Genomic DNA, 10,310 nt, shown 5'->3' with positions numbered 1-10,310 from the left:
GCAGCAGCAGCATCTTGGAAAGGCCAACACCACAGGCAGCGTTGGGTGCGGACACAACCTCTACTCAAGGTCCTCGGCGATGAAGTCCGGGTCTTCCTCTGTAGTAACGAAGCAAGGGTGAGTACGAACGTACTCAACAAGTCCAACCCCATCCACGGAGGGGGATACAAGCAAATATATGTACAGGGTATATCAAGGATAGGCTAGGATTCATTTGCGGCAAAGCTAAATTTCCAACACATGCATAGGCTCATTTTCAAACAAGTTTTCGTAAAGCTTTTCTTTAATAACCAAATCATTGAGTGGGGTTGATCCTACACAAGGATCCAAGTTTTATCGCTATCGGACTCCCCGTCCGCCATAGCTCACGGCACAACTGCCGGACACTTCCAAAATCCACTCACACACACACGCACACGACCATCCATGCCCAAGTGCTAGTTATGTGACCAAGCCGTAACTCGTCCAATGCCGTGGACACGGCTACCCGGATAGGTTTTAACTTTGCAGATGTTGTACACTTTTCCCACAAGTAGGGTACCACAGCACGATCACCTTAGTGCTGGTGCGGATCCTAACAAAGCCATTACCCACCTTAGCTAAGACTGGCTAGTCCACATGGAAGCACCCAAGGGGTTCCACGAGACCGTAACCAGGACCTAAGTCACCAAGATCTTACTCCTTTTTCATAGGCTCCCGCTGCTCACCAGCACACCTGAAGACTAACAGTTCAGCTAGTGGGATTTATGCTAAGCCGTTGCCCATACAACGGTCGAGTGGTTGCACGATGGTTGAATTAGGCAAGATGACACATCAACTCGGTCCTTAACCATGACAAGATGGACATCTCCCAACTTTGCTCAACCACTAAGGTACGAGCACAACATTCTGGTATTTCACACGAGAAACACCCATCCATCTCATCTACACATTCCTTGCCTTTGAACCCGGAAACCCATTTTCCCATTTGAACACACTCACGCATTTATTCTCCAAATAAACCATTGTAATTACGATTGAAGTTGAGCAACGAATTCCTAAGCATTCTAGCAGTAGTTATCATCTAAACAGAGCAAGTCATATTTAGAGATAAACATAGGACAACAAGGAATAATCATAACAACCAAGGGGTGGCTATCCAACCATGTCTTGCAATAAAACAACATGCATTTTATAAAACAGGCCAATGGGTTGTGTTTGAAAAACTAGGTATTAAGTATGCATCAAAGGGTGAGATTGGACTTGCCGTCTTCAAAGCCTTCCGGGAGTTCCGGCTTGTGCTGCTGGTCCTCGGGCTCAGGCTCGGGCTCACGGTCAAACTCCTCCTCGGGCTCCTCCTCGGGTAATCCGCGATCTACGGCACACACAAACGGACACACAAATAAATAAAAGAAAGTTGATTTTTATCCGTTGAGCTCCGAACAGAAAACGTGAACGGAAAATAGGTAGAAGGAATATTTTTAGGAAATTTGGATGTGGATCGACGGAAGTATTCTGGAGGACGACGTGGTAAAATTTGGGGTTAAATGGAGGAAGTTTGGCACATGAAATGACGAGGTAAACATGGGTTAGGGGCTTAAAAAGGAGGTTTAGGACTGATTCGCGATGAACTAGGGATCTATTTGTAAATATTTCTGGAGGTGGAGGGGTCGATCTGTCAAACACCCTTTGAGAGAGGTGGAAGGACTAATTTGTAATTTGGCAAAAGTTGGGGGTTAGATCAGAAATTCGGGACTTCTTCTTCCTTCCTCCCTGTACCGAGATAGAGAAGATGGGAGGGAGGGGCGGCCGGCCTGGGGCGGCGGCCCAAGCTCACCGGCGGCGAGGCGAGGTGGTGGGAGAGGCTAGAGGAGGCCGTGGGGGCTCCATTTTTCCCGTTACCTTGAAGCTTCGGAGAGGGAAGGGGGCGGCCGACGGTGGTTCGGTGGAGGCGGCGTTCGGGTGGAGGGGCACGGGTGGTAGCGGTGGCTCGTGACGAGCGGCGGGTGGAGGAGGTTGGGGGGGCCGCAGCTTGGGGAGAGGGCGGTCGGGGCGGCTCCCTTTTATAGTCGGCGAGATGAGGGCGGCCGGTGTTTCGGTGGGGCCGGCGGTGGCGTGCGGCGGGCGGCGCCGGAGGGCGGTAGGGGCCGGCGGTGGCGTGCGGCGGGCGGCGCCGGAGGGCGGTAGGGGCCGGTGGTGGCGTGTGGCGGGCGGCGTTGCGGAGCGGGGCCGGGACGCGGTGGGGCTGGCCGGGGCCGGCAGTTGCGCCGGCGCCGGCGACGTGCGGCGCGACTGCCGGGGCCGGGCGGGCCGGCGCCACGCGGCAGGGCCTGGGCGCGCGGGGCCAGGGCAGCCAGGCGCCGGAGCGGCCCAGCGGCCGGGGGAGTTAAGGCCCGGAGGGGGGGTCCGGCCAGGGGTGGCGGTGGACCCGACCGGGAGGAGTGGCGCCAGGAAGAAGAAGGAAGGAGGAGAGAGAAGAAGGAAGGAGGAAGAAGAAAGAAGAAAAAGAAAGGAAGAAGGAAAAAGCAAAAGAAAAGGGGAGGGGAAAAAGAGAAAGAAAAAGAGAGAGACCGGCGGCATTTGCGGCACGCGGTCGGAGCACGCGCGTGGCGTCTGGCGACGGCATGTGGCAAAAATTACGGGCACGGGTAAAAGTGATGGCTATCGGCTTGGGTGCCGGGACGGCGAAATCGCCGGGAAGATTTTAGATTTCCTGGAGCTCAGCGGTAAGAAGATTTTAAAAGCGATTTTTAACGGGTGATTTTAGGTTGGTGATTTTGCGGCTGTTACAGAAGGCTAACTACGCCCCTCCAAACTTCCTTAGGCCTTATGATGACCGTCATGATGCGTGGCCAATATGTCACCATGGCATGGCTTGTGTCATGCAGCTGTTTGATGGCTACGGTGATGGAAGCTGCTATTTCTTTTGACCGTACGGCTTGGTGAGTCATGTTATTACTTCCTTACTCTTGCTAAGCTTTTCGTGCTACAAACTCTAAGCTTTTCGTGCTACAAACTAACATCATGTTTAGTCTTATCTCGATGAAGGAAACTGCCGCTATGCGAAGTGGGTCGATCCTCCACTTCCTGAGCCAACCCAAGAGTACATCCACTACCTCAAGTGCAAGATCTTTGACCTCGAGCATAGGGTGGAGGATCTTCAATCCGAAGTTGATGCAAATCCTTGAGTGGTTAACATCGCACGTGACTTGATTTGTATCGATCCATGGTGCAAATGCCCCTACCACCACAACAAGGATCGCTCACCGTCTCCGCCTTCCTCTGGGGGTGCTAGCTATTATGCGGCTGGGCCCTCCTAGCTCTTGCAAAGCCAATTCTACTAGAATGTAGAGATGGCTTTATCCCTGGCTATTTCAATTACTTAAGGCATTTAGGTTTAGCAACAGCACATGTTTAGGGTAGCATCCGTGCTGCACATGTCACTGCAATCTATAATTAATTGTTCAGTCTAGAGTCGTTGGTGTTCGTATGTTGTGCACGAATTTCGTTTTTATATGTTGTAATTTCGCTGAAAACAGCTTTGTATTTAATGGTCGGGAGTTAATTCAAATTCAATTATTTCCTCGAAGCGCTCTAAGTTTCATATTGCAACCAATAATAACATATTCGAATATTTAGTGCTTCTAATGTCAGTTTATATTTTTTTAAATCAGAGAAAACATTACACGAAAACAAAATATTAAAAAAATACTCGAACTTATAGCTGGTTGAAGCCATTTCAATCGGCTATAGCTGGCTCCACCAGCGGAATGGTGGGTTACCTCTGTTTCAAATGGCGGTAAGTTCCCCCTCCGCTGCCACATCACCCAACCGCCGTTTGAACTGGCGGTAACTCCTTTTTAGTTTTTTAACCTACCGCCGTTTCAACTGTTGGTATAGGTCTATTTCTGCTATTTTTTTCTCAGCTATTTCTGCAAATTCGTAAAAGAAAAAATATAAAAATAAAAAATTCTAGCTTCAGTAATTTTTTTTCTTAATAACTTCCACTTTGAGATCCATGCAGACGTATACATCCAACGTTTACAATACGAGCGGGGCAGCTGGCGAGCATACAAGCGGTAGCTGTAAAAGGTGGAAGGACCCATGCTGCTGCCACCTCACTTTGCAACGGTTGGATGTTCAGTTTTAGAACTTTGGTTCCAATTTTCTTTCAAACCGTATATGCATTTTGAATTCCGTTTGAACCACAATATTGTTTAGAATTTATGCAACAAAATAAGATCCAATATAACTATATTTTAATTTTTTTAAATCAACATTTTGAACATGCTGCTTCAACATTTTGAATATATATGTTCAACATTTTCAATATATATGTTCAACATTTCCATACAAAATGTTGAAATAGTTTATTAGAATTGTTGAACTTAGTTTTATTAAATGTTGACTTTAGTAGTTTTAATTGGTGACTCTGTTAGTTTGATATTTTGAACAAGCAATGTTACTAATATTTAGCAAAAACAATGAATCATTAACACATACTAGAAAAAGCAAAACAAAAGAAACTTACCTGCCACCGGCCTGTGCTTCTGCATGCTGCTGTTGCTGCATAGCTGTGTTTCTTGCGCTGCTCGATGCTGTGCTGTCGCTGCCTGGCTGCCAGCTGTTTACTCGTAATTGGGCCGTGGTGGGCTTTGTAGCTACGTGGTCTATACAACTTCCGGAAGTCATATAGGACTCCCCAGGTAGAATTGGAGGTTCGTCAATAACGGATACATGTTGCTCTCAAAGAAGAAACAAAGGAGTCTGGAGTCTCTAAATTTTTTGAGCAATAAGAGGTCTGGTTAAGGTAACATTAGGGTGCATATTGATTCCAAGTTTGTTTCATAACTGTAGTCTATAACCTTTCAGTGCTGATGGTATTCTGGTTCATAGACCATCCTATATAAATTGAGATCTTCTCGTTCCCTGGCGAACGATAAACTAACTGCTGTCTTCCAATAATCTGCACTGACACTAGTAGAAGATAGAGCTGTGAAATCTACATTCTCGGGGCACTGATCGCTGCCGCATGCAGGTACAATTTGGTTTATCTCTCAAACGTATGGCACAGGCCAAGCTAAGCCAGGTGATGATGGCGGCGGCTCAACACATTACTAATGATGAAAGTTTTGGGGACCGAAGTTCACACGGACTCAAAAAACGTCACTTAGCAGTTAGCAGGCGATAACGACACTACGTTATAGGCGCGTCGACTTATGTCACTGATGACATAAGAACGACCTATGTCGCATAATATCTACAGTCCGATCCCCTGGTGCTGAAGGCAAAACGGGGAGGGAGGGGCTAATCAGCTTTTCGCATGTGACCTGCAAACAGCTTTGTGCACTTACTGCTCCGACAAGTTGATGATAAGCTACCCCCGGCTTTTCTGATAGCGAGAAAATGACTGGAGGAGGAAAGGCTGATAAGTCATGCATGTATGGTATGATAAGCTGATAGCTTTTGTCAAAAGGAGCTGTGCCGAGAGCTGATCACTTATCGCTTGTTCCCATTTCTCCTTTCCCCCCTCTCTCTAGAAGCTTCTCACCAATTTGTTGCGGCCAAAATGGGAGTTCTAGATATATGTGTGTGTGTTATAACTTTGTTCTTGGAGTGGTAGAGACATTGCATTGATAAACATTACTTGGCAAAGATGTTCATCACCGTGGCTTCCAAATTTTGGCATGCTGTGGTCAAGTGAGGTGACATTCCTCCTCCGTTTGCAGCAAGGATCAAAAGTGAAACTAATGTGTTCCCCTCAAAATGACCTGCATAGGAGATTTCACTTGAGCTTTGTCAAAAATCACTTTATTACAGCTTAGCCAAATCACCCAACATTTTACACACTAGCAAATTGCAAACCTATCGATTTTCCGGACACTAACTACTACTTGAAAGATAAGAAGATATCGTTGGTAACTTCCTCAATCAGTATGTGGTTAGATAGGATATTGAGATACTATTTCATTATCTTCAAAAATAAACAGTATGTGGTTTAACCGAGGCCGGACAGGACAAACAATATCTGCCAGGAAATCTCTAGCTCCATGTATCCTTAGTTGCTCAGAACTGCGATGTCAAAGTCTAGAAGGCCCACTTCGAGACGTCTCTCGGGCGGCCGTGGCGAGCTGCTCGTGAACCACTGTACTTTCCAGCCTGTGTCCATGCATGAGATAGAATCGTAGCCATGGATGCCAACATCAGTGACGATGTGGATTATGGAGAGCACAGAGCTGGATGACGACGACACATGAATACTAACACTAGGAAAGCCGCATCAGTACCGGTTCGTAACCCTCTTCAGTACCAGTTGCGCAACCGGTATTAAAGACCTACTAAATGGGAGCCTTTAGTACCAGTTACAATCAGTACTAAAAGGGTATTAAAAAAAATCCTGTCGCAGCCCCCGCCTTCCCGCAGCCCCCGCCTTCCCGCAGCCCCCCCGCCCCGCCGTCCCTGCCCTCCCACCACCGCCCCCGCCCGCCCATGCTCCCGTCGCTCCTGCCCTCCCGCCGCCGTCCGCCACCTGCGTGCGCTGCCTCCCCCAGCTTGAGAAGCATGAGAGAAGAGAGAAGTGTGAGAGAAAGAGATAAGGTATCCGTGAGAGAGAAGAGAGAAGAGATAAGGGGAGAGGAGAGACGCGGGGAGAATACCCGTGACCCCTTTAGTACCGGGTGGAGGTGACCTTTAGTACCGAGTGGAGCCCCCACCCGATACTAAAGGAGGTCAGTGGGGGCTCCTTAGCGACTAGCCGTTAGACCCAATACTAATGCTCACATTAGTACCAGATCAAAAACCAACCAGTAGTGGACGGAAGGTCCATTCCCCAATACGTCCCCAGTAGTGTAAGTGTCAAGCGAAACAACTTGTCCCCCTCCGTTTGAAACTACAAGACAGATTCTCTTGCGTCAGGACATCATTTACTTTGACCAATAATTACGTGATACAAATCTTAATCATAAGTAAGGATCACAAGAAGAATTATGTATATCAATAATAAAATTATTGTTGGTCAAAGGCCGGTACTCACAAAATGAAATACGCCTTCTAAAGATAAGAGAAGTGAGCAGCAAGAAGAGAGATATATATTGTACTATTCTTTAATGTTCATTACCTAAAAATTTATTAGACTATGGTGTGATAATTGCAAATCTGTATTTGTAGCTCAGAATCCGCAAAACGCCGCTAAATATAATCTGTATTTTGAATGAAAAGCTTAATCACGGGAATGGAAACAACTGTGAACAAAATCTTATGATCACGCCTTCAACAGTGCTGATTTCGCCACGATCGCCATGCAATTGGCCTGATTTCGCCATCGCCTTTTGAACACTCGGGCCATTATTTTCAACCCTACTTGATGGATTGATGCTGCTGTCGCCACACCATATCACGTGCATAGGATCAAGAACTCGTCACGCTGTGCCTCCCCAATGCAAATTGGCGAAAAGGTCTCTTACCAGGCCTCAGCTAGCACTTTCTACCAAATCTCCAGGTCACAATTTGCGCAGTGGTGCACCGCCGATCCACCACACGTTACATGCATCAAGTTGCACGCCGCCTTTTTGACACATCGTGTGGCTATTGACACGCATCCCCGACCTCTCAAACCTCTATAAAATAGCGTTCCATCCATGGCTGCTCCCATGCACATCTACACGAAGCAACATTTAGCAGCAATCCACCTCAGACCATCTTCACCAAGCAGCAGAGAGATAGCAGTGAGAGATTTTGATCCATATGGCTCCCAGCAGAGAGGCGTGCGCAGTCGCCATGGCCATGGCGGCGCCGTTCCTGGCGATGGCGAGCAACATCGGCAGCGCTGCAGCCACCGCCACCGCTGCAGGCGACAACGGCGAGATGAAGCGGCGCCGGACCTCGTCCGACGCCCTCCAGCGCACCGTGTCCGACGTCTCCTTCGAGCTCCACCACCACCAGCACGGTGCCAAGGAGAAGGCGACGAAGGAGGCCGGGGATGAGCAGCTGCCCCCCGTCGCCGAGGTGGAGGACGCCAAGTGCGAGTGCTGCGCATGTCGCAGGAGTGCACGCCGGAGTACATCCGCGGCGTGCGCCGCCGGTTCTCGGGGCGCTGGGTCTGCGGGCTGTGCGCGGAGGCCGTGACGGAGGAGGCTGGGAAGAGCGGCGGGACGCTGGAGGAGGCGCTCAAGGCGCACATGGGCGTGTGCAAGCGCTTCAACGGCTTCGGCCGGACGTACCCGGTGCTGCACCAGGCGGAGGCCATGCGGGAGATCCTCAGGCGCCGGGCCAAGCTCGGACCCAGGTCCAGGTCCAGCATCAACCCCAGGGAGGTCAGGGGCATCGCCACGGCCGGCACCAGCATCGCCCGCAGCTCCAGCTGCATGCCTTTCATCACCGACGACGAGTTCAGCGACCGGGTGTCGATCAATAAAAACTGAATCGGTTGGTCGATGGTTAGTTTTTGAGCATGACAAGCATGTGTTGTTCTACGTTCAGTAGTTTGCTAGCCTTCTTTTTAAGCTGGAGGGTGCATGCATGTTTACACGCCATTGAGGCTGTTTTTTGCTGCACTTCTAGCTTAGAGCTAGAACCTTGAGCAGTACGTGCTGTAGTGTACTCATGCTTAGTCAGGTTTGCTCATGCAAGCTCGGTTGCATGGAAGGGTGTTTCAGGGTGCAGTTCGAGCTGATTGGTCAGTGGATGGGCACCCTTTGGTAGCGCTGAAGTCGTGGTTGTTCCCAGTTGTTTTTGGATGGGGCTTTTGCTTGGCACTCTTGTGGCGTATTTGCATCACAAGCAGCGTTGACATGAGCTCTTTCTTTGGTTAATTCCATGCCCCAATTTTATTGGGCATGTAGTAATGTAATGAAGGAGTAGTACTCCTGACCTTCTAATCCATAAATAAATGTAATCATTTGCTGATGTTGGTGCTTAATTATTATGTGGTAATTTGAATTTGTTTTTAATGTCTCACTACTAGAGCATAAAGAACTAATCACTTGTGATTTCCCTTTCTTTTCGAAACCAATTTTCTTGGGCAACGGAAGTTCGAAACAAATAAATTAACATCACAAAATGAAGTAATACTAGTTAAAGGAACAAATTATCTAGGTGACCGAGATGAATGCATGGTTATTGTAGTTAATTGGAATCAGATGTGCTATATGACACCCGGGTGTTCTACTAGCCATACCAGTTTTTTTTTTCCTTTCGATTTCTTTTTCCTAAGTAACATGCATAGAAGGGAGGGAAAACAAAAGTTGAGTGTTTTTAAGGCTTCTAGCACTTAATTTTCTTTCATATATCTAGTTATAGTCAATTTATATATGATTTACGATCCCTGGAGGTATCACCAATTATTACTTATATGAGATACCAAAATTTGGTACCCAAAATACCAGTGTTGGTACCTAGGTGCCAAATCCCATGTTATCATGGTGCCTTTCAAAATACTATATTAAAAATCTCCTACCTGAACTAGTATTTTTTGTCTATTCAATGATTTTACAGCAGGTACATGTGCAATTTTTACGAAAGTTAGAACTCTAAACAGTGTTCAAGTGTTTCACAAGCTATATATAGTAGATTTGGATGTCCCATCCCACATGAGCATATGAAGAAACTTAGAAAGCCAAAACTTACATTTGACCAAGACATCTCATGTTCTCTTTCAAAGCATATAGTGCTCCGGCTCTCGTAACCAATAAAGAAATATAGTTTGTTCTAACAAGATTTACAACATGGTTCATGGAGATATTTTGAAGTGTGTTTTCAGGTGCCACTCTAGAGCTGGTTGGTTAGTGGATGGACACCTTGTAGGGCAGCTCTAGTGTATGCTTCTAGGGTGTGCTAACAGAATCTTTCTAGCATGTCACCCTTGGTAAACATGGAGAAGTGAGGTGCCAACAAATGAAAATTCTTGCAAAAGGTATTCTTTTGAGCAGCCAGTTCCAGCAATAAGCAAATATTCCCAACAACAATATTTAATACTTGACTATTACTGCTACAAATAGCTATTGGCTACAATGTACATATTCATCTCTTAGACCTTTCAACCAACCATCTAAAAAGAGTTATAGAAAATACTCCCATGTAGATCGTTCACCTGCTACTCTTATAACTACTCACCTATAGAGCAACAAAACACAATCCATCCCAAGAATCTCACAGTTTACCACCTCAATTCAATCAACAATTCCGATCCCATCTCCCTCAAAATTTAAGTCCTTTCAATCCTTACGGTATGCCTCCATTGCTCCAAAGTACCACCCGTATGGAGGATTTCATCATAATATTCAATATGAAGTAAACTTCAACCGGTCTTCTATTGGAATGTTTGAAAGAGTACA

At 47.1% G+C, this 10,310-nt stretch overlaps 1 pseudogene; it reads left to right on the top strand.

Moving 5' to 3' along the window:
• The first annotated feature begins 7,645 nt into the window (after positions 1-7,645).
• LOC101760821 lies at positions 7,646-8,917 on the top strand (annotated as a pseudogene).
• Positions 8,918-10,310: the final 1,393 nt, after the last annotated feature.

Source organism: Setaria italica, chromosome IV (genome assembly GCF_000263155.2).
Source record: "Setaria italica strain Yugu1 chromosome IV, Setaria_italica_v2.0, whole genome shotgun sequence".
Lineage (NCBI taxonomy): Eukaryota > Viridiplantae > Streptophyta > Magnoliopsida > Poales > Poaceae > Setaria > Setaria italica.
The sequence above is the reverse complement of the archived record's forward strand: the minus strand, read 5'-3'. Positions and strand labels throughout refer to the sequence as shown.